The following is a 24,614-nucleotide window of genomic DNA, read 5'->3' as shown; positions in this document are numbered from 1 at the left end:
TGTGTACTTCTGTTTGTTTGTCTCTTTGTTTGTTTATGGGGATGTTGCGTAACAAAAAGAGTTTTAAAAAAAATATATATATGGACTTATTCCAAAAAAAGAATATGTATATCAAAAGGATTTTGAGAAAATAAAATATTATAGATAGTCTATCCCAGACAGTTTTAACACAAGATTGATACTTTACAGATTATAGGCCTACTGAGATATAAAAAAATAAAAAGATTGCTAAAATGATAAAGAGTAATAAATAAAATGACTAATGTTTGAAAAGAAGTGTGTGCTTTTATTTTATTTTATTTTATATCCGGGGATATAAATATGTGGGTTTTTATGTATTGGGTTTGGTTGCATTCAAGATGATGGACTTCTCTCACACACACACACACACACACACACACACACACACACACACACTCAGTGGGGTTTGGAGTGTATTCATTATTAATGAGGGAGAGTCCCTGAGCTGCCACACGTCTCAGCACTCAGTTATTATTGATCGAGAGGAAGAGGAAGATGAGGAGGAAGAGGAGGAGGAGGAAGATGATGAGGATGAGGAGGAGGAGGAAGAGGAGGAGATGGGTCCTGTTGTAGAAGATGTTTGTTCAGTCTAACATGGATAATCCAACCTGCCAAGACCTTTAAACCAGGCTTAAACATGATCATTATTCCATGATTAGACTCACACTGAAGTCTTTATGATATTTAACTCAAGATCACAGGATGCAAACAGACCCGGAAATATTAAACCTAATAAGGTAATTTTAAGACGAGAAAATATTTAACAAAAGGTGAAAAAAATGAATATTTCATTGATCAATATTTTAAAGAAAAAAATTGAATAGCTGTATATATCTATAATATTTCTGTGGAGAAGTTTGTGGTGCTATAAGGTTGAATTTATTATTATTTTTTTAAATTTTCTTTTATGGTTTTCTAAAAAAAACAAAAAACAGAAATATTTATATATATTTTTTACGTTATCATATATATATATATATATATATATATATATATATAACGTAACGTGTTGTATAATAACATAAGGATGAAACCAGATCTTATTTTCATGCTGCAGGAGGAAATATTAAACCAAGAAATAACAAAACAATAATTAAATATGGATATTATTCAGATCAGCATAAATGTATATATGGATCTGAAATAGGGAGCAGATTGTGTTTATAGTATTTTAACGACATTAATACTCTTTTAATACTCCTTTTAGGGCTTGTGGTTTTTAAAATGACCTGATAACATTATAAAGTATTACATTTATAAACCTTTGAAAAGGCTATGAATATACAAATTATAAGCTTAGAAATACCATCAATTCTTTATTTAAATATGATGTACCAGTACTTTATTGTATGTCCTGTATTGTGTAGAATAAATCAGGTTAGAGTGATAATAACATCCTCTTTTTTGTATTTTGAAAACCTTTTGCTGCTTGGAGATGACTTCCCTGGAATATTCCTCTGAGGTTTTACAGGTTTTGTGGGGTTTTTGTATCACAGTAAAGGTTTCAGTAATTCTATAGCAGAGTGAATTCATTAAGGTTTAATGAAGCTCATGCAGATTTTTCATCAGAGCTGCAGTTTGCATGCTGCGGTCTCCCGAGGGGGGGACGGGGACGGGGACGGGGACGCATGCACGGCGTGCTCCTGCATTAATATGGATGTGATGTGATGTGATGTGAGGGAGAATACAGCTGCTGTCTGCGGAGGAAGCTCCTCACACCACAAAGACACACACATATACAGTATATATATATATATATATATTCTCTCCATCGTTTTCACTCTTAAAAGCATGAAAACCTGCAGATATAATCACACCTGAAGGTAATAAAATAGGTGATATCTGGTGTTATAAATAACAGCAGTGATCCTATAATATATAATAGAAGGATTTCATTAAAAACTAATAAATATAAGTTTGGTTTTTTTACATTAAATCTGCTGTAGCACTTAAGGACGAGCCAATGCACTTATATGGAATATATTATGGGAATACTGTTTTTAAAATGCCACAAAAACATCTTAAAATCAATTAATATTTCCTCCTGCAGCATGAAAACAAGACCTGGTTTCATCCTTGCAGGAAGATTACGGGAATATTGTTTTTAAAACGTCTTAAAATCACCTTATTAGGTTTAATATTTCCAGGTCTATTCGCATCCTGTGATCTTGAGTTTAATATCATAAAGACTTTATTACAAAAATATAACCCGAAGTATTGTGACAATATTTTTATGGCTTCACAGAAAATATTAAATACAGCGAGGACACCCTCATCTATGAATAATAATAATATAAATAACATCATTTTAAACGTTATTTGAAATGCTTTAAATATTCCTTATGTTTAATCTCTATGAGAACAAAAATCTTTGAAAAGCCTACATATATTTCAATACAAATAAAACATTTTAATATGTATTTTTAAAACATTTGTATAAAGCAGCAGCAGAGGAGACGGAATAATTCCTGGAAAATGAAAAAAAAAATAATCCTGAGAGGCAATTATGGCCTGTAGGAAGAACAAGAGCAGCGAGATTTGAGGCGAGCTGCTCATTAAAAATGGATGGAGGGAAGCCGGCGAGATGGAGGAACTCCCGCGGGAGTTCGGAGAGACTTCCAAACAGTCTAACCCCGTTTTTTTATTCATTCAGTAATCCGTCAGCATCTATCACTGAAATAACAACGTGAGCAGAGCTACGAGACTTATTCATGTGATATTATGACTATGAGACTAAAATATTGATATTTGAACATGTGATCTGGTTGGATGGCGAGGAACAGCAGGGTTCTTCTTCTTCTTCACATGGATCTGAAATGATATCAGCGAGTCAATCCGCCTGATTTACACTTGGATGCTTTGAAATCAGGGTTTGTTCCCAGAGTTCTTACTACCCAGAAGCCCTAGAGTGAGTTCCCACCAATCAGTGAGAGTGCTGTTTTCAGAATAGGATAATTTGTCATCTTATTTGTTTTTGTAATTTAGTTTTTTTTGACCCTCTGAGACCTGCGATCCCGACCGACTTTACCGCCTTTAAACGCAAGAGATGCAAAACTACTACAAAGAGATGCCAAACGACTACAAAGAAACGCAAAATGACTACAAAGAAATGCAAAACGACTACAAAGAGACACAAATTTACTACAAAGAGACTCAAAACAACTACAAAGAGACTCAAATTAAAAAACAAGACGCAAAATGACTACAGAGACTCAAAATAACTAGAAAGACATGCAAAACGACAAAAGAGACGCAAAACGACTACAAAGAGACGCAGAATGACTACAAAGAGACGCAGAACAACTACAAAGAGACGCAAAACGACTACAAAGACACTCAAAACAACTACAAAGACACTCAAAACGACTACAAAGAGACGCAAAACAACTACAAAGACACTCAAAATGACTACAAAGAGATGCAAAACGACAAAAGAGACGCAAAACGACTACAAAGAGACGCAAAACAACTACAAAGAGACTCAAAACAACTACAAAGAGACTCAAATTAAAAAACAAGACGCAGAACAACTACAAAGAGACGCAAAACGACAAAAGAGACGCAAAACGACTACAAAGAGACGCAGAACAACTACAAAGAGACGCAGAACAACTACAAAGAGACGCAAAGCGACAAAAGAGACGCAAAACGACTACAAAGAAATCCAAAATGACTACAAAGAAACCCAAAACGACTATGACTAGAAGAACTTAACCCTCAGTGCTGAGCTGCATCTCAAATTAATCTTCAGGTTCCAGCTTTCAGATGATGTTCACCACTTCTATGTGACGTCTACTGTTGACCTGCTATCTCCCCCTGGAGACCTCCTGGTCCCCCTAAAGAAGACAGTAAATAAAGAATATTAAATAAAAAAGAATAAAACTTAAGATATGATATATGTGAGAATGATATCAGGACCTGAGATTTATTTTAAAATAGATCCAGCAGACAGAACCGCTGGTAGAAACGAGAAGCTGGTTTTCGGTCTATTTCTGTCAGGTGTCAGACGGGAAATCTGCCAAAACCCCAGAGAGGTGTCACTTTGATTTTTCCCATTCACACGTGTGATGAGGTTGCCGTCACGTCCTCCTCACACTCCGATGAATCCTGTTTCACTGAACCACAAATATCAACTAACCTAAAAAAACAACAACTCAAAAATAAAGAAGACATGAGGAACAATACTGCATCTGGGGTGAAGAACATTTAAAACGTGAAGAAGTAACCGAACCTCCATTTTCTCTTTATTGTCCATTAAATGTGTAGGATTTAGGGGCATCTAGTGGTGTGGTTGCAGATTGCAACCAACTGACCACAAACAGCCATAAGACTTTCAACCAAAAGACCGCTGTTCGTGTTCCGTGTGAAAGTAACGTTGACTAATTTTATCCCGTCAGTCGTTAGCCGTGAGTCACTTGAGTCGTTAGTATTGTCAGTCCTGTGAGTTGTTAGTCACGTGAGTCGTTAGTCACGTGAGTCGTTAGTCACGTGAGTCGTTAGTCAAGTGAGTCGTTAGTATCGTCAGCCCTCTGAGTCACGTGAGTCATTCGTATTGTCAGTTCCGTGAGTCGTTAGTCACGTGAGTCGTTAGTCACGTGAGTCATTAGTCAAGTGAGTCGTTAGTATCGTCAGCCCCGTGAGTCACGTGAGTCATTCGTATTGTCAGTTCCGTGAGTCGTTAGTCACGTGAGTCATTAGTATCGTCAGCCCCGTGAGTCACGTGAGTCATTCGTATTGTCAGTTCCGTGAGTCGTTAGTCACGTGAGTCATTAGTATCGTCAGCCCTCTGAGTCACGTGAGTCATTCGTATTGTCAGTTCCGTGAGTTGTTAGTCACGTGAGTCGTTAGTATCGTCAGTCGTTAGTATCGTCAGTCGTTAGTATCATCAGTCCCGTGAGTTGTTAGTCACGTAAGTCATTAGTTACGTGAGTCATGCACAGAAAGGTTCTATATCTTTACATACACAATAGTTTCTGATGATATATTAATGCTCTGATATCATATAGAGAACCTTTAAACAGCAGACTTTGAACAAGCAAACTCAAATAATCCTCATCACAACATCCATACTCGATATACAGTAAGTTCACACTGAACATGAACACAAAAAACACAAAAAGTCAACGGTATATATATATATTCACAATAACTTTCCATTTGCACAATTCACCGCCATTCAGCAGTGATGTCACGATGATACAGATTTAACTGTACAATTTTCAAGATAGCAAAAATGAAACATCTTGCTGCAACAGTGTTCATCCTTATGTATGTGACACCCTTGATATGATTTTAAGCGTACACAACCTCTATAGCTTGTATCTATGTACCGCTAGAAGATGTTGGAGTCTGTGTGAAGTGGATAGATGAGAGAAGAACCAAAGCAGTAATTAGTAATTAGTATATATATATATATATATATATATATATATGAGAGCACCACAGAAGAAAAAGAAGTAAAACAGAAGTTTTAGTTTACCTTGGTGCTGAGTGACAGGGAGGAGGCCGAGCAGCGGATTCCCAGAGGAAAAGGACAGATTGTGGGCGGTAGTTTAAATCTTTCAGCAGCAGCACTGAGAGCTGATTGAACAGGTGAGAGCTGATTGAACAGGTGAGAGCTGATTGAACAGGTGAGAGCTGACTAAACAGGTGAGGTAAAGCAGGTGAACCAGGTGATGGTCGCGTCTCTTCCTCCAGTAAATGAGACTTTTGTGAGACTGTTAGTCTGAATTAATTTAAGATATATATTACGCCGAGCAAAGAGGAATGTGATACTAACAGTTAAATTGACGTGTTATTGATGTTACAGCTGTAACAGCTGGTAAAGATGGGGCTACTTTTAATGACTTCATATTCTGCTGGTAGTTTGTGAATTTCCTCCTGAGGATCAATAAAGTCTTGTTGATATAATATTTAATGATTATATTTTCTATTATTAATCTGAATCTGTAAAGTAAATGAAGTTATTAAATAAATGTAGAGCAGTAAAAGGAACAACATTTCCCTCTGAGATGTAGAAGTATAAAGTAACGTACTGTAACAGAGTACCTGAGTACTTGTACTTGGCTCGGTTCCGGCGGTGTAAAGCTGTGATGTGAACAGGTAGAACTGGACCGTGTGTCTCCTGGAGTCCAGCAGCAGCTTCATGTGTGAAATGTAAAAGAGGCCATCCTCCGTCCTCTCTGGGATCTCAGCTTGTGGTGTAAATGGGCCCGCTCCCTCCGGAGCAACAAACCAAAACAGGATAATGTGAGAACCAGCGGGGACAGGAATCGAGTGTCCGGCAGCTCGTCCACAGCAGAGGAAGCTAAAACGGAGTTAGCTGATGTGTTAAATGGGTCACAGGTTGTTAGTCTGAGCCAACAGCCTCCATCTGAGCCGGAGGACGACACACACAAGTAGATTAGTGGGTTGGATGAGAGGTTCTGACAGCGGCTCTGCAGCAGAGGACGACATCTACAGCCTCCACACAGTACAGGACGTTATCTACACATAGTACAGGACGTTATCTACAGCCTCCACACATAGTACAGGACGTTATCTACACATAGTACAGGACGTTATCTACAGCCTCCACACATAGTACAGGACGTTATCTACACATAGTACAGGACCACATCTACAGCCTCCACACATAGTACAGGACGTTATCTACACATAGTACAGGACGTTATCTACAGCCTCCACACATAGTACAGGACGTTATCTACACATAGTACAGGACGTTATCTACAGCCTCCACACATAGTACAGGACGTTATCCACACACAGTACAGGACGTTATCTACACATAGTACAGGACGTTATCTACACATAGTACAGGACGTTATCCACACACAGTACAGGACGTTATCTACACATAGTACAGGACGTTATCTACAGCCTCCACACATAGTACAGGACGTTATCTACACATAGTACAGGACGTTATCTACGTCGCCTACGTCCTGTCGTCATCACCTACGTCCTGTCGTTGTCACCTACGTTGTAGTTGAACCAGTAGAAACCAGTAGGAACCAGTAGAAACCAGTAGAAACCAGTAGAAACCAGTAGAAAGCAGTGCTCTGGTTTCGTTGGTTCCTTCTGGTGGAAAGCAGACAGTTCTCTGACATCACTTCACTGGATTTCTAGATATGAAAGTCTTAAATCTTAAACCGTGATGGATGTGATTCCTTCAGAGGTCAGAACGAGGAAACAGAAACAGCTACTAGAACTAAATGAAGCATCACGTCTGCTTTCATTGAGGTGGTCAGAATACAAACAGTCGGGTTTTATATCTGGAGTTCTGAATATCTGGTTTCTGTTTTGGGAAAGCATCCTGCAGCGAGCGGCGCTCACCCTGCCAGCACCCTGTAGAACTGGGTCATTACTAAATATATTACTGCTTCTATCCTCCCTGCAGCGCTCCCAACGCAGAGCAATAAACACATCGGCCGGGCAGCCTGAACGCTGAGGGGGAACCGCCTGGTTCACACCCAGCATCCTCACGTGAAGCGCACGTGCTGGTCACGTGACGCTCTATTGATAGCACTGCAGAGAAGGAAACGTTATCTAGCGAGGAAATGGACACAACGTGGACGTCCAACACAGACGGAGTTGGCTCCGTTTCCCCCACAGAGAACCAATCAACGAGCTCTCCCGAAACTTCCCTCTCATTCAAACTGAGGGATGTTCTGAGACCGAGCCGACTCCTCCGGCCACGGCTGCTCCGAACCTTCAACACCGGTTCACACATCTTCACATGTCTCGTTTTGTGTGACCAAGAGTACAAAACCATAATCACTAACGGCCATGGACCGGTTATGAGACAACGGGGCCCTGACTGTGTGGTCGTCTTGTGTCTCTTTGTGGCTGTTTAATGTCTGATTGCAGTGACTTTGTGTTTCTTTGAGGCAGTTTTTGTGTCTTTGTGGTCATTTGTCTGCTTGTGGTTGTCTTGTGTCTCTTTGTGGTTGTCTTGTGTCTCTTTGTGGTTGTTTTGTGTCTCTTTGCAGTTATTTTATGTCTCAGTTAAACATTAATTAAATTAGTACCAATCAGTTGACGCGTGCTAAGCCTGGATGTTTTTACTCACCTGATAATGGAGCTGTGGTTGGTGGTCGGAGGCTGAACCGGCCCTCAGTCTGCCGTCAGAGCTGTGCATTTAGGCTGCGATCCACAGTTTGGATAAATATGTGATATTACCTTCGGCCTGGAATGGAAGATGGAAATGGAACGAGATCAATGTGGAACAAAGCGAGCGCTGCAGTGAACAGAGCTGTAATGAGAAACGCTGCTGAAGGAAATTGATCTGCAGGCTTACACGCCTTATTCTGAAAATTAGAGCTCTCAATCACCTCACTGGAGGAATAATAACGTCTCACACTGAGACATACAAAGATATCTCACCAACGGGGTCAGGGGTCAGCCAAACATCCACCAGAGCAGTGCCTTGCTCGTGGACACTTTAGACCAGGGGAGGGTTTAGAAGGTGTTGAACGGGGGGGCAGACTGTGGTTAAGATGTGTTAAGACTCACATTAAAGCCCGGGTAATAAATGAATGTAAGAAAACACAACTTAAAAGATTGGAATATAAAATAATATGAATAAATATCTCTAAATATCCTACAGCCATGGAGAGATGAGACAACGAGCCTCTGGACCGACAGGTAAAGAGGAGCAACACCCCGAGACTGTTTGCTACCTTTGTGTCTTGTTTTCTGTGTCCATGCCTCTTTGCAGTCGTTTTGTTTCCTGTTTTTGTTTTGCATCTTTGTAGTCGTTTTGAGTCTCTTTGCAGTCATTTTACATCTTGTTTTTGGTTTTCATTTTGCGTCTTTATAGTAATTTTGAGTCTTTTTGTAGTTGTTTTGCATCATTGCAGTCGTTGCAGTCGTTTTGCGTCTTTGTAGTATTTTTGAGTCTCTTTGCAGTTGTTTTGTGTCTTGTTTTATATGTCTATGTTTTTGTTTTGCATCTTTGTACTTGTCATTTTGAGTCTCTTTGTAGTCGTTTGGAGTGTTTTTGCAGTCGTTTTATGTCTCTTGGTTTTTGTTTTGCATCTCTTTGCAGTCATATTGAGTCCCTGCAGTCGTTTTGTGTCCTGTTTTTTGTTTTGCGTCTTCATAGTCGTATTGAGTGTCTTTTTAGTGTTTTGCATCTTGTTTTGTAGACATTTTGTCTCTTTGCAGTCGCTCCTTCTCTTTGTTTCAAGATTGTGCTAAAAACTAGAAGTAGGAGGAAGTGATTCCAGTCGTTGATGCTCTCTAACTGAACCCAGCAGCCGACTGTCGGACATCAAGCATGTAAGAACTGTGTGACGACAACAGGAGGACGGAGCGATGTGCCTGATCGACTCACTCCATTAATCAACTGAGTCTGAGAGGCGGAGCTGGACACTGTAGGTCGTGACAGCAAACACACACAGACACACACACACACACACACACCCCCACACACACACACACACACACACACACACACACACACACACACACACACACACACACACACACACACACACACACACACACACACACACACACACAGTGACTGGCCTCCTACCCAGGGAGTGTGCTAATGAGTTTATTACATTCAGCCCTCAGACAATAAATGAAGCAATCAATCACAGGGGGAACATCTGTGGAGCACCTCCTTAATCGCACACCGACCTCATCAGCACTTTAACACCAGGAGGAGGAGGAAGATGCAACAGATGCACACATGCAGGACTTCATTAAGTTTATTAAGGAGAAGAAGAGTAAGAGGACGGAGAGCAGGATGAAAAGATTCAGAGGATCGTCTGCAAAATGAGCTATAGCTGTAGCAGTGATTACAACTCTTTGTGGTCATTTAGCATCTTTTGTGGTCATTTAGTGTCTCTTTGTGGTTGTTTTGTGTCTCTCTGGTCATTTTTTGTCTCTTTGTGGTTGTTTTGTGTCTCTTTGTGGTTGATTTTTGTCTCTTTGTGGTTGTTTTGTGTCTCTCTGGTCATTTTTTGTCTCTTTGTGGTTGTTCTGTGTCTCTTTGTGGTTGTTTTGTGTCTCTTTGTGGTCATTCTGTGTCTCTTTGTGGTTGATTTTTGTCTCTTTGTGGTTGTTTTGTGTCTCTCTGGTCATTTTTTGTCTCTTTGTGGTTGTTCTGTGTCTCTTTGTGGTTGTTTTGTGTCTCTTTGTGGTCATTCTGTGTCTCTTTGTGGTTGATTTTTGTCTCTTTGTGGTTGTTTTGTGTCTCTTTGTGGTCGTTCTGTGTCTCTTTGTGGTCATTCTGTGTCTCTTTGTGGTTGTTCTGTGTCTCTTTGTGGTTGTTTTGTGTCTCTTTGTGGTCATTCTGTGTCTCTTTGTGGTTGATTTTTGTCTCTTTGTGGTTGTTTTGTGTCTCTTTGTGGTTGTTCTGTGTCTCTTTGTGGTTGTTTTGTGTCTCTTTGTGGTCATTCTGTGTCTCTTTGTGGTTGATTTTTGTCTCTTTGTGGTTGTTTTGTGTCTCTTTGTGGTCGTTCTGTGTCTCTTTGTGGTTGATTTTTGTCTCTTTGTGGTTGTTTTGTGTCTCTTTGTGGTCGTTCTGTGTCTCTTTATGGTTGATTTTTGTCTCTTTGTGGTTGTTTCTTGTCTCTCTGGTCATTTTTTGTCTCTTTGTGGTCATTCTGTGTCTCTTTGTAGTCGTTTTGTATCTCTTTGTGGTCGTTTTCTGTATCTTCGTGTCTCTGGTTATTACGCGTCGCTTTGTGTATCTTTGTGGTCATTTTGCATTGTTGCAAGAGGAGGATGAAAAGATGCAGACGATCCTCTGCAAAGTGAGCTACATCTAGCAGTAGTTGTCGTGTAGTAGAAGTATAAAGTAGCACAAAATGAACCCTCAAGTGAAGTACGAGTACATCAGAACAGTACATCAGTTGAGTAAATGTACTTTCCATCTCTGGAGAGGAGGAGTAAAGGAGAAGAAGCAGGTGGAATAACAATGGTGTTTTCTTCCATTTTATTCAGAAAGAGGAAGAGGAGGAAGAGGAGAAGAAGAAGAGGAACCATCAGGACTGAAAGACGTGGAGGAGAAGAAGATGGCTGCATGTTTTTCACAGTTTAAGAGGAGGAGGAGGAGGAGGAAGAGGAGGAGGAGGAGGAGGAGGAGGAGGCAACATCTGTGGAACATTTTAATCACACAGCAGCTTCATCAGCACTCGATGAGGCGAGGAAGAGGAGGAGGGAGGAGCAGCGATATTAGAGGATACCCTCTGCAGTCCTATAAAGTTGTACAAGTATGAATCATTAGCGCTCTAACACGTGATGAAGACGAAGAGGCAACATCTGTGCAACACCTTCTTCATCCCTCAGCAGGCCTGTGAGGACTGTAACATGTGGAGGAAGAGGAGGAGGAGGAGGAGGAGGAGGAGGCAACATCTGTGGAACATTTTAATCACACAGCAGCTTCATCAGCACTCGATGAGGCGAGGAAGAGGAGGAGGGAGGAGCAGCGATATTAGAGGATACCCTCTGCAGTCCTATAAAGTTGTACAAGTATGAATCATTAGCGCTCTAACACGTGATGAAGACGAAGAGGCAACATCTGTGCAACACCTTCTTCATCCCTCAGCAGGCCTGTGAGGACTGTAACATGTGGAGGAAGAGGAGGAGGAGGAGGAGGTGTAATAAAAACATCATGTGAGAGAGGCTTTAAGGATGAAGGAGCTGAAAGAAGGAAAGAGGAAAAGAGAGGAGGAGGAAGAAGAAGGGAGAAAGTAAAGTAGAACCATCAGCTCACCATGTTGGAGGTCGTCGGCTCAGTGAACAGCTGCTCCTGTTTCTGCCTGAGAACAAAATAAACCCAAATAATCCGTCAGTGTTCATGAAATAAAACCATAAAACCACCCAACGTGTTCTTACTCTTTCAAATGAAAATACAGCTGTTAAACCTAAAAACTGAGTCCATTTAATACAACTCTTTGTAGTAATTTTGAGTCTCTTTTGTGTCTCTTTGTAGTAATTTTGAGTCTCTTTTGTGTCTCTTTGTAGTCATTTTGTGTCTCTTTGTAGTCATTTTGAGTCTCTTTTGTGTCTCTTTGTAGTCATTTTGTGTCTTTTGTGTCTCTTTGTAGTCATTTTGTGTCTTTTGTGTCTCTTTGTAGTCGTTTTGGGCATTTTGAGTCTTGTTTCTTGTCTGTTTTTCCACTATAAAGGATATTCACTAAACTCTAGAGTCCATCTGTGATAATAAAGATATTTATAAAGTTACTTATTCACTAAATGTGAGCTACAGTGATTCCAGCATGTTTTAGTATGTTTTTGATGATTATCGGGATAACATTGTGAATCAAAGTGACTTTTTCCTATCGTCCCGTGCTTATTAAAGAGTAACTGGACACCAAACTGGAGACCATTCCTGTGGTTAAGGTCACGCCCACTAGTGATGTCACAGCGTCAGTACGCCTCTTCGTCTCTGCAGCTCTGCAGGATGTTTCTCCACATGTTCCACACATGACGTTTCTTTGTTCACACACTTATAACAGCCACATCCTCATCACGTGTAATCAGATTACAGCTGTGATAAGTAAGTTAGCGTCAGTCTACGAGGCGTACGTCCCTCAGGCCGCGGTAAACCGAGTCAGGGAGCGTCTGCGTGCAGCAGGATGAGCGGTGGATTCTCAGGGAGCGTCTGCGTTTATGAACACATTAATGAAGCCATAAACCAATCAGGGATTCCCGTCTGATGGTGCGTTTTTGCTTTTGCACGGCGTTAAGGGAGCGTCATTAATGAGATGTTAACGGAGTTAGGGAGCGTCCATATGTTGGTTACTCCTGAGGAGATGGTGACAGAATGAACATCTGGTTAAACATGATGATGTCAGACCAGACGCCGAGTCAGCTGATGAGTTCAACTCAGTCACATTATTTAAAAAAATCCTTCTTGTTATATCCAGTTATTTATCATCAACCTGTATTAAATAATCAGAGGAATATTTAGTCAAATCTGATGGAAATCCTTTTATTTTTCTACATTTACCAGAAGTAGGAAATGTTGGACTATTCAGTGGGATAAATGGCATAAAAGTTTTGACTTTTGGATTCAATCTAAAAGTCTTAAATGATATTATTATATACTTATTAGGGCTGTCAATCAATTAAAATAGTTAACCACAATTAATGTCACATTTTGATCTCTTAAATTAACTAACTTTTTAATTTGCTTCTTTATTTATTAATCTTTGTAATAATTCCCTAATTTATTTACTCTTCTGTTTATTTATTTATCAATTTATGTCACATTTCATCGATTAATTAATGGCTACATTTATTGTTAACATTATTTTTGGAATATGAATTTATTTAACGAGTCATTTAATTATTTATTGATCTATTTTTGTATAGATGTATGTGTATATATATATATATATATATATATATATCACCTGGTCCTTTATTCTGAGCATCATCCCTCACTATTTGCAGACGGTTTCAGGGTTCATCTCAGTCGTGGATGAAGCTGCTCCTGCTTCTCTTTGCTCTGCAGGACAGACTCAGTATCACGCAGATGGAATCTGACAGGTTGAAATGTTGAAGCTTTCCAAAAACCAAAACGCTGCAGTTTGTTAATAAATAAATAAATAAAAAGGCTCCCGTGACATTTTAAAAACGGAGCCTGTGATTTGACTCAAACATGACTTTCCCCCCCGGTGCCTCGCTCCGTCCTGACAACTGCATTAGATCATCGCCGTTCACATCAGGGGCTAACATTTACCACATTATCAGCAGCACGCTGTCACCGCTGACATTTAGCCGTTAAGCTCGACAGAACAAACTCCAGCTGAAGATTACAAGCAACTAATTGGGAGGTTAAAGGTCACAGAGGGGATGCTGACCCGAGCAGAGACGTACCAATTACTCCTGAGACCCGACGCCGGTTCAGAGAGTCCGTTTTCAGCTGCTGGTGAAGCGAAGCACAAACGTCCTTCAGAAACCTGCAGAGACAATCAAATAAATAAAACAGAGTCCCTGGATGTTTGAGGGCAGCCTGACCTCAGACGCACAAAACAAACCTCTGCACGGGTAGATCACGCACCTCGTTTCCATGACAACAGAGTGCTCCTTTCAGCTCACCTTTCAGTGTCTCAAACAGCGGTTTGTTCCGACAGTCAGCCGGGAGTCCTACGACGGAGATCCCGTTTTTATCTGCTCAAAACGTGTTTCAGCTTCCTGTTTCAGTGTCAAGGCCCGTTGAGGGAGGCCGGGTCACGCTTCATCAACGCGTTAATGCCAATTGAGCCAATCGCTACGCAAGACCGCAGCTTCAGTTACACTACGCATGTGTTATACCACATACTAGGGATCCGATACTGTGCTCATGTACTCGTACTCGCAAAACGGCTCCGATACCACTTTACGGCAGCGTGACGTTAACCTCTCGTCACCATCTTTCGGGTCCTATCGCACGCGCTCACGCTCCGCCTCCCCGACGGTGCGGGCGAGACGGGCCGGTGGTGCGCCCGACCGCGCGGGGCTGCCAATCGGCCCTCACTTTCATTGCGCCACGGGGTTTTGTTTGCACCCTCTGACTTGCGCGTGCGTTAGACATCGCCGCAGACCCCTGGCGCTTTCTACGAGGATCGAGCCCCGCCCTGGTGACACTTTGTCCACGGCACCAGGAAGCATCTTCGCCCCGAGCCTTTCCACGCCGACCTAGAGCCGGTGGCAGCGCACTGCCTTGTATGCGGGACTCCCCAGTCTGCCGTGTGTCGCTCACACCCCCCAGCTGGCTGTTAACGAGGGTCTTTAGACACAGAGAAGTACTCGTATCGGTACTCGGTATCGCAGAGTACCCAAATGTAAGTACTTGTTCTCGGTCTGATAAACAGTGGTATGGGTGCGTCCCTACCCCGTACCTTAAGACCGCGTTCCGCCCGTGTCCCTGCCTCCTTGTTCCAGAGTCAAGGTCACAATAACGCAGCTGAAAACAAGCTGAATCAACGGCTGCATTCTCCGAAATATCAACTTCTTTTATTGAGTTTCAATACAGAACCAGACGCTTTAAATTCACACAGATGACATCATATCTGTCTCAGGCCTGTCTCCTTATTATTCTAATAGTTCTGACCTGACCTGAAGGTAAATATTATACCATAAAGGAAAATGTGTTTTCTCTTCTTCGTCCATCTTCTCTCATCAGAAACTGAAGTCTTCAGATCTGACAGAGAAACGCCGACAGTCAGAGTGAGTTTTTATTTCTTGTTTTTAAATCAACATAATTATTTTACCGATGTTCACATAGCCACTTTAATGAATACGACTTTCAATGATCTTTAATAGAACGCATTAATTCAAAACCCAACACGTCCTCATAAAGAAGTGAGCCTGTTGTTGTAAAATGTAAATGTCCAGCTGCCCACACAAACACATCTGTCAGTTAAACTCATGCACAGCTGATTCTCCGGCTGCATTCAGGAGATTTCAGAAGGATTTCATCTTCACGTCTTTAAACATTTTACTCATGACAGGTTCCATGACCAGAGATAGGATTTTATTGTTATCTTGGATACAAAGCATGATCCAGGATCAGTCTACCTTTACATATCACCAAGGTAGGATTCAAATAAAGATCCCAAAAGCATCCAGCATCCTTAAAGGGTAATGTCAACCTGGACCTAGTTGTCATGATTTTGTGTCTAAGTGACTAACGGAGACAAACATTTTTTAAATCGGTCCAGTTTTTAGGGAGAGCGAGCTGCGAGGACAGCGAGCTGCGAGGGTTCGCTAAACGGCGTTACGTTCACTAAATGTGCTTCTTTTAGAACTGAGAGGCTCAGATGGTTATTAGACAGTAAGAGTCTGACAACATTATGGAAAAAACACAACAGAGAAATAAAACCTTTTTCTTTCCCTTCGCTTCGTGTTTGTTATTGTTTCTAAACCGGAAACCTCCGAGTCTGAAAAGTGACGTTAACAACGAAACGAACAAGCAACGGCCGAAAACCAAGATGGAGACGACTAAAAACCCAGATAACCTGCTGGTGTTTCCGACCTGCAGCCGCTCCGTATGATGACGTTTGATATTGTCCAGCTGTAAATGGTTTCTCTTTACTGTATTAGTTATGAGCTTGTGTTGTGCTCCATATTTGCAGTATTTATCATGTGTTGTCGTTTTATTGCCTGAGCGTAAAACCACATTTCTCTTGTGGGATCAAACGGGTGGATCTGATGAATATTTCTATTTTATTAGATTTATTGGTTCTGCCACATTAAACTCTCCAGTAAAGCTGGGCCTCCATATTTGTCTCTTTTCGTCTGTTTGCTTCCTATTCGTCATCCCAGACACTTTGAGTTCTTATTGTCTCGTATGGAGGCGACGAAGGAGGAGGAGGAGGAGGAGGGTGACAGATGGGTGTAGTCGCTCACCCTCCACACACACCATCAGAGGCTGGAGACGTGGTGTGGGTGTGTGGATGAATGCATTTAGTGGATTTGTAAAGATCAAGTCAGAACCTTCCAACACACACACACACAGTGGGGGTATCGGGGGGGCTTCATATTCATCGTGACTGAAACCGTCGACAATTCATTCCTCTGAAAATAACCCGGGAGAGAAAAAAGACTTGGAGTAGTATCAGCCTTATTCAGGGGGGTGGGGGGGGGGTACACGGCGGTTACTGGAAGAAGTACTACGGTATTTAACTTACAGCAGCAGCGGGTAGAAACGGAGCAAATACGATAACAAAAAGTTATTTTTATGGCTAGCTGTCACGGCAGGTTGTGGAGCTTCGGTGGAACGTCGGAGCAAATGTCTGTAAAGGGGAGACTCCACACATCTGGAGGTCAGAGGTCAGAGGTCAAGGGACCCCTTTGAAAAAAGACCATGACAGTTTTTCCTCACCAACATTTAGTGTAAGTTTGTAGCGTTATTTAACCTCCTTCATGACCAGCTAGTCTGACATGGATGGTACCGATGGATTCATCAGGTTTATAGTTTACTATGATACCAGTATCCGACTTTTCTTCTGTCTTTGTTTCAGACCTTTTTTTTTTGACATTTTTGGAACTCTGTTTCTAACTTTTTTTTGACAATTTTCTGACTTTTTTTTTTTGTACATTTTTCGGACATTTTAATTTTTTTTTTTTTACATTTTTCGGACATTTTTGGGGACTTTTTTCGGAGAAAACCCTCTGGAGGTCAGAGGTCAAGGGACCTCTTTGAAAAAGACCATGATAGTTTATCCTCGTCAAAATGTAGCGCAAGTTTGGAGCGTTATTTAACCTCCTTCACTACCAGCTAGTATGACATGGTTGGTACCGATGGATTCATCAGGTTTTAGAGTTTCATATGATACCAGTATCGTCACTCTAGCTTTAAAACTGACCTACAACCTAAAAATCGCGTTATTATCCCGTTAACTTTTTCCCGTTAAGGTCTTTTGCTTTGTTGCAGGACGAGCCGTTATCTTGTCTCCGCGTCAGCATCACTGCATCGACACGTTTCTCAGGTAAGCGTCGTTCTGTAGTTGTACAGACAGATTGGATATTTATACCTCTGACAGATGTGGCGCGAGCTGCGAGGGTGTCTGGTGTCATCACAACAGCTGGAGAACTGATAGCGAGACGCAGCGACGAGGAGACTAAAGGAGGACATGAGAATCACACAAAGACTCGTTCTTCCTGTCAGATGTTCAAACTGTCTTCCTGTCAGAGGAACCGGGAGACGATGAAACCAGGAGAAGACGATGTTTTCACATCTGCTCCTGCAGGGAGGATCAGACGTGTCGGAGATCAGCTTTGAAACAGGAAGTAACGTCATCAAACAACACATCTGGCAGGCGGTCTGCCCTTTGAGAGCATCAGGAAGTTTGATGGACGGCCACTTCCTGTCTGACTCTGATTGGCTGAACAAGATGATGCAACGCACAGCTCCAATATGCAGTTTATCTTTATCGAGACAACAACGGATTATTTGTGTTTTTTATCCAGCAACACGTGACGCACGTGTCAATTTACACTCCAATCCTTTCAAAATAAAACTACTTAGTTTGGGTTAAATCTACACCGGAAGTGTCGTAACTTAAGTACGGAAGTTATGTGACAAAAACTACTTAGTTAGGTTTAGGAAAAGATTGCAGTTTGGATTAAAATAATACTGGAAGTGGCGTTACTTAAGTACGGACGTTACGTGACAAATAAATCAACGTTAACATCTGGTTTCATACGAGACATGAACGTCGGTCTCCTGGAGAAAGTCTGGTGTTTTTTGACCCCGACCTCCTCCCCTACGCTGCGTTCACCGCTCTCTATACTTCCTGGTTCATGATTACGTGGATTACATACGAATTGATTTCACAGACCATCACAAAAAAAATTACACAAATTTGAAATAAGCGCAACAAAGCGGCGGTACGTGACGAGTTGGGATGAAAACGTGTTGAGCAAACACAGGACTTTCACTGAGGAGACCGGCGTTGACCAGAAGTCAACGTGGATTTATTTGTAAAGTAACTATCGTACTTAAGTTGCCTAATCTTCACGGGTCTTTAGACAGCAGTGGAAACGCAGACAACAGCGCACTGAAGGAACCTTTTAGTTCCTAGAAAGGTAGTTCCAGGGACTAAAAATCCCGGTGGAAACCCGCCTCAAGTATCACTGTTTTGTTACGTAACTTACCTAACTTACTTTCAGACTAAAGAGGTTTTGATGCTGAAAATAACGTGAGGAGTTGGAATGAGAACGTATATTCATGCCGAACCGTCACGGTTCAGAACACGCTGAATACACTGTATGTAGATTAATGACCGTAATGAGCTCACAAGCGTGAGTTCTGCACGGAAACGTTTAGCCGTACGCCGTGCGAGTCAGTCACACTATGGCGAGGAATACTGTTATAACTCAAAGCAGAAGTTCCTTCTCTTCACACACCGTACGTAGTGTGTGTGTGTGTGTGTGTGTGTGAGTTTCATTAGGATGTAAATGTTGAAGGCAGATGTTTCTGTAACTACGAACAGTGTGTGACGTGTCCTGGCTGGAATAATTCACACACACTGACTCTTTCTGCTGCTGCATCCGAGCTGTGAGAGTTTATTCAGCCAGTCAGTCAGTCAGTTTATGCACAAATCCCAGCATGCACTGGGGGAAGGTCGATAGAGTAGAAACATGAAAAGAGATCCACTGTTGAGACGACGGACCGGAGTCCTGTTTCTCTTCAGCAGCACAGAGTTCCTTCACTTCAGAAATCATCCGCTGAGAATGAAACGTGCTCAGCAGCCGGCTCGATATGAAATCATCTATCCTCACCTCAGATTCATTCAGGAGCTGATTTCAGCGGATCGTTTCAGAGAAATCGATTGGTCAGATTTAAAACATGAGAGGCGATCGACCGGTTAGCCGTTCTGATTGATGTCTTAAGGGATGAAATGTCAATCATCGTCACTGATTATTTCCAATGATAGACGTGCTCAGATCTACCGGAGACATCATTAAACCTCTGGAAACATCTGAAGAATTCATTCAATCTTTCTGAATCGCCGGAAACAAACCCTTAAATCTGCCTGAATTATCCTTGAATTTACCTCAAACATCTTTTAATCTCACTCAAACAACTACAAGCAGTTCTGAAGCATTGAAAACATCTTTAAGCATCATTGAATCTTTCTGAAAAATCCTCAGGTTTCCATTTAACGTGTATAAATCTCCCCGTGACATCCTTGAATCAGGGAAAAGAAGAAGAAATGTCCTTAAATCTGCCTGAAACATCCTTAAAAAGTCCCAGAAACATCTGAAATACCCTTTCAGATCGTCTTGACAATCCTGATATATCCTTGAATCTGCCTTATAATATTCTAAACAAACAGTAACAAGCTCAAATCTCTCTCAGTTTGAACATGATGTCTGAATGGTCATTGAATCAGCCTTAAAATATTTTCACCAAACAGAAACAAAGTCAGATCAATCAAAGTTAAACATGACATCTGAATGTCCATTGAATCAGCCTGGAATATCATTGAATCAACCGGAAAGGTCCTTGAATCAGCCTTAAAACATTCGAATCAAACAGAAACAAAGTCAGATCTCTCTCAGTTTAAACATGATGTCTGAAAGGTCCTTGAATCAGCCTGAAAGGTCCTTGAATCAGCCTGAAAGGTCCTTGAATCTGCTTTAAAATATTCTAAATAAACGGAAACAAAGTAAGATCTATATCAGTTTAAACATGACGTCTGAATGATCATTGAATCAGTCTGAAATGTCCTTGAATCAGCCTGAAGTGATCTGTGTGAGAGACAGATGTCTGATGCCGTCTTGGACACACCAGTCTGTGTTCAGAGAATGAAAGTGGACTCAGTCTCAGTCAGTCTGTTTCCAGCAGAGGTCACATTGTGTCTCTGTACCTGATCCAATCAATTGTGAGCAGACACACTGGAGGGTAGTAACCCTCCCAGGACCTCCACCTGAGACACAAAGAGACGAATACATGTGTGTGAATGTGACTCTCTCTCTCTGTGTGTGTGTGTGTGTGTGTGTGTGTGTGTCACAAGGTGTGAAGGTGTCTTTAAAGTAATCTACCTCTTGGTCCCAGTGTGACGTCTGAAGGACAGAAGAGTCATTCTGCTGTTCAACGTCACACTGAACAAACGCTTTATACACTTCTATATATAGACTACGTGTTTACAGTACGTATACCGCTGTATGATATACATTACAGTACTCAAGTACACTACATATATATATAAACACTTACAGTATACGCGGATAGCATTTATACGGCTTTTCGTGCGAACGGGCTGGATTTATCACGGTTGACGTAGTTCCGCATATCAGATCACATGTTTTATCTGTTCTAAATGAACCTTAAAGGGAGATTAGTCCAGTATTTAATCCTCTCATCAACATGGGAGTGGACAAATATGCTGCTTTATGTAAATATATGTATATATTTATTATTGTAAATCAATTAACAACACAAATCAATGATAGATATTGTCCAGAAACCCTCACAGGTACTGCATTTAGCATCAAACTGCATGTGGTTATCATAAAGTGGGCATGTCTGTAAAGGGGAGACTCGTGGGTACCCATAGAACCCATTTACATTCACACATCTGGAGGTCAAAGGTCAAGGGACCCCTTTGAACATGGACATGACAGTTGACAGTTTGTAGCGTTATTTAACCTCCTTCATGACCAGCTAGTATGACATGGTTGGTACCGATGGATTCATCAGGTTTTATAGTTTCATATGACACCAGTATCTTCACTCTAGCTTTAACACTGAGCCGCTACAACCTAAAAATCACAAGTTGCGTTAATGCATTAAAGAAATTAGTGGCGTTAAACTTGGACTACATAATATAATATATAGACTACATATTTACTTTAGTAAAAGCTCCTTTAAATTGTCGTCTTATTTTCCAACTTCTAGAAACCAATTTGTGAATTTTGATTGTGAATAAAATTATTATTAATATTATTAAATTACCTTAAAGTGCTCAGCTCTACCTTTCTCATTAAAACACTTTTACTTTTGTTTTTAAGGCTTCGACTTTGCATCTAAATGAAAAACCTTCCCGTCGTGACATCGATAGTTTTTTTCTTCTTTTTAAGCATCTGGAATCTAAAAACAGTCCCAGTGATTAAATATTCAAGTGTGTATTTACTGTGTGTCCAAACTGTAAGCATGGCCTCAAACTGTCAGAGCTCAGCTTTAACTCGACCGGAGTGACGAGCAGCGCCATCGGAGGCAGACAGCCTCCCTCCGCATGATTGGCAGGGTGGCATCTGTGTGTGTGCGTGTGTGCGTGTGTGTGTGTGTGTGTGTGTGCGTGTGTGTGCGTGTGCGTGTGTGTGTGTGCGTGTGCGTGCGTGTGTGAGTGTGTGTGTGTGTGTGTGTGTGTGCGTGTGTGTGTGTGAAGCTCCAGTATGGCGGTGTGTATGATCGTAGCAGCAACCTAAGCCAGCATATCGTCTCAGCACACTGACAGAGCGCTGTCTGGTTATTATGTGTGAGAGAGTAGGAGTGTATTTTCTAATGAGCTGTATTCAAATTAGTGTGTGTGTGCGTGCGTGTGTGTGTGTGTGTGCGCGCGTGCATGTGTGTAAAAATTCACTACACAAGAGCTCCCAGAATTCATTGCATGGCTGACTGGAATGACAGGCGAAGCCATTTAATGCCTCAACACTGGCAGAGAATAACTGACAGAGTGGCATTTGGACGCCCATGTGTGTGTGTGTGTGTGTGTGTGTGTGTGTGACATTTCCACAGGTGTGTGTGTGTGTGTATGTGTGTGTGTGTGTGATGTGTGGACGGAGACGAGGACGTTGTGTGTCCAACGATCAGATTTATTGTAAAGTGATATTGAAATTAAACCTCACTACACCTTTAACCGGCCCGTTCACACGGAGAGGCGTATAGATGCCACGATAATACGCAAGGCGTTCAACGTGCAATAACTACGCCTTTCTTGATTTCTACGTGTCTTTTGTACGACGTGTATCCTGTACTGACTGCGACGTAAACACATCCGCGTATAAATGCTACGGTGAGAGTTAGTGACGCGTGTTCGAGACCGTTTTTTAAGTTGTTGACCGTTGTTTTGTTTTGTAAGTTACGTTTTTTGTTGATGTTTGTGACGTGTTTTCCGTTCGTATCCGTACGATGAGGTCACGGTGTTAGCTGGAGGCTAAACAAAGCAAAGACTGGAGGCTAACTAACGCTAACGTGAGCCGTTAGCTGCTGTTAGCAGAAGGCTAAACTATTAGCATCATTTCTCTCCGTCTCTGAAACGCTTCTCTGATGTCGTCTGTCTCTCTTTGTGACTGACTTTACTGAAGGATAGTTAACTATAGACGTCCACAGATCTATACGCCCTCAGTTTATCTCTACAGCGCTGCCGTTGGCCTCCGGCCCGCTGGTCGGACGGCTCCACGCTACAGGAAATGAGTCCAACAGCCGTGGAGGAGGAGGTATTCGATTTGAGACGACCCTACCCCGCTGAAATACACGCACTACTCAAGTAAGTACAGCGTGCACACAGTGCACTACATTGAAGTGTACTTCAGGAAGTACGTGGATTAGAACACACTTCATGTCATTTGTCTCCAAATCAATGTCAAGATTTTCAAGAAATCCTGATTAGCATAACTTGATTAACTGCCGCTGGAGACGACTGCAGGAGGAGACGGCTGGAGAACGCTAGCTAGCTATGCAACCGAATACTCTGTGGCGTACTTACTTAAAGACCGCGGCTCGCTACCCGCCAAACATATCTTCTTCTTCTTCTTCTTCGGGGTTTTACGGCAGCGGGCATCCTTTGTGTTGCTGCTGCCTCCTTCAGGTTTTACCCGCCAACATACCTGCCTGCTTTGTTGATCCAGAATACACAGACAATGAAATCCATGAGTAGACGTGAAACGTTATATCTTACATCTATAAGGTACGTTGTTCAGCTCCCGCATCATCTGCCGCCATTCTCACACGTTTGAATAGCGGTCGTGGTCGCGCCTCTTCCGCTACGCAGCCAAGATGGAGACAGCTGAGTGTGGAAAGTGTCCAGCGTTCCACACTCAGCCGTCGGACCGTTTTGAGTTCAACATCCAGGTACTCAGAGTGCTCTGCATTTTACCGTACTTCACAGTGTGAACGCACTTACACTCAAATAGGAAGTACAGAAGTACGCGGATTGGAACACACTGATGGTTTGATAGCTAGCTGGTCTTGTTGTTAAACACACTGTCAAATTATATTTACTGATTATAAAACCTTCACTCATGTTTTCCAGAGCTTTCAACCACATCTCACAGGCTTCCTGAGAAGATGGAGTTTGCTCAGTTATTACAAGAGATGACTTTTATTTGTTTCATTTTAATCGCCTCATCTTCATGTTAAATAAGACGTTAATCCAGATTCAGTTTGTTTCCATTGACTTCATCAGCAGTCGTTCTTGTGAAGTCAACGGAAACAATAATAAGACAAATGGGAGAAGCATGTGAGAAACAGTTTTAATGTTCAAATCTAAAGATACAAACCCGTCAGAAAACAACCTCAACACACAAACAGCTTCAGTTTCAGCGGCAGACATTCTCTTTTCACAGTTATGAAGGAACTGGTGTGTTTGTTTGTCTCGAGTCTTTATTCAGCTGATTAACTGTGATCAATAAAGAATCTGTGAAAGCTGTGTTTCCTCCTCTTGAGAGTAACTTCAGATTTCAGATTCAGACTTTACAGAAGCAGAAGACGTGTCGATGCTGTTGAGGTTTCGTTTAGCTCGTTAACGTATAAAGTTAATTTGAATGACTACCGATGAGACGCGACGTCTTCAGGGGAACGTTTCTGAAACTTTGTGAGTTGTGACAAAGAACGTTTATTACCCAGCAGCAGAGCAGAGCTTCCGCCATTTTGGACTGAAAGCGACTACCGGACGGCAGTGAAACGTCCGACTACAAAGAAGAACTAAATGATGTCTCTACTGTCTTTAATGTCCTGTGTTGAACAATAAACATATTATAAATATGCACACTATTATAACTATTATTTATTTCTCTTTAACTCCATTAAACTCTGATGATGTCATGCTACTAGCACTACTAGCTACTGGCCGACAGCCGGTTGTTTGGGAACAGAGACGTTAATACATCCACCACGGTACAGGCTGACAGCA

At 41.7% G+C, this 24,614-nt stretch overlaps 1 protein-coding gene and 4 long non-coding RNA genes across 7 annotated transcripts in view; 2 read left to right on the top strand and 3 right to left on the bottom strand.

Annotated features, from left to right (window-relative positions):
* Positions 1-15,554, bottom strand: part of LOC141759870 (uncharacterized) — a 31,422-nt gene extending 15,868 nt beyond the window's left edge. Inside the window, exons 1-5 of the long non-coding RNA XR_012592210.1 lie at positions 15,107-15,554; positions 13,867-13,949; positions 13,401-13,495; positions 11,756-11,801; positions 8,096-8,212 (exon numbers count right to left, since the gene is read on the bottom strand). This is a non-coding gene — a long non-coding RNA (uncharacterized LOC141759870). The remainder of the gene's footprint in view (positions 1-8,095; positions 8,213-11,755; positions 11,802-13,400; positions 13,496-13,866; positions 13,950-15,106) is intronic.
* On the top strand, positions 8,206-12,070 carry LOC141759879 (uncharacterized). Its single transcript, XR_012592220.1, has 2 exons — positions 8,206-9,401; positions 10,984-12,070. It is a non-coding gene; the product is annotated as an uncharacterized LOC141759879 (long non-coding RNA).
* A 4,307-nt stretch (positions 15,555-19,861) lies between the features above and the next one.
* LOC141759876 (uncharacterized) lies at positions 19,862-20,172 on the top strand. Its single transcript, XR_012592217.1, has 2 exons — positions 19,862-19,980; positions 20,062-20,172. It is a non-coding gene; the product is annotated as an uncharacterized LOC141759876 (long non-coding RNA).
* Positions 20,173-23,941: 3,769 nt separating this feature from the next.
* Positions 23,942-24,614, bottom strand: part of LOC141759878 (uncharacterized) — a 213,177-nt gene continuing 212,504 nt past the window's right edge. The window contains exon 2 of the long non-coding RNA XR_012592219.1: positions 23,942-24,614. This exon is cut by the window's right edge and continues 81 nt beyond it. This is a non-coding gene — a long non-coding RNA (uncharacterized LOC141759878).
* The window catches only part of fars2 (phenylalanyl-tRNA synthetase 2, mitochondrial), a 114,783-nt gene continuing 114,110 nt past the window's right edge, over positions 23,942-24,614 (bottom strand). For all 3 annotated transcript variants that reach the window (XM_074622309.1, XM_074622307.1, XM_074622308.1), the window contains one exon: positions 23,942-24,614. This exon is cut by the window's right edge. The gene's annotated coding sequence lies outside the window, so the exon portion shown is untranslated.

This window comes from Sebastes fasciatus, chromosome 21 (genome assembly GCF_043250625.1).
Source record: "Sebastes fasciatus isolate fSebFas1 chromosome 21, fSebFas1.pri, whole genome shotgun sequence".
NCBI classification, from domain to species: Eukaryota; Metazoa; Chordata; class Actinopteri; order Perciformes; family Sebastidae; genus Sebastes; species Sebastes fasciatus.
The sequence above is the reverse complement of the archived record's forward strand: the minus strand, read 5'-3'. Positions and strand labels throughout refer to the sequence as shown.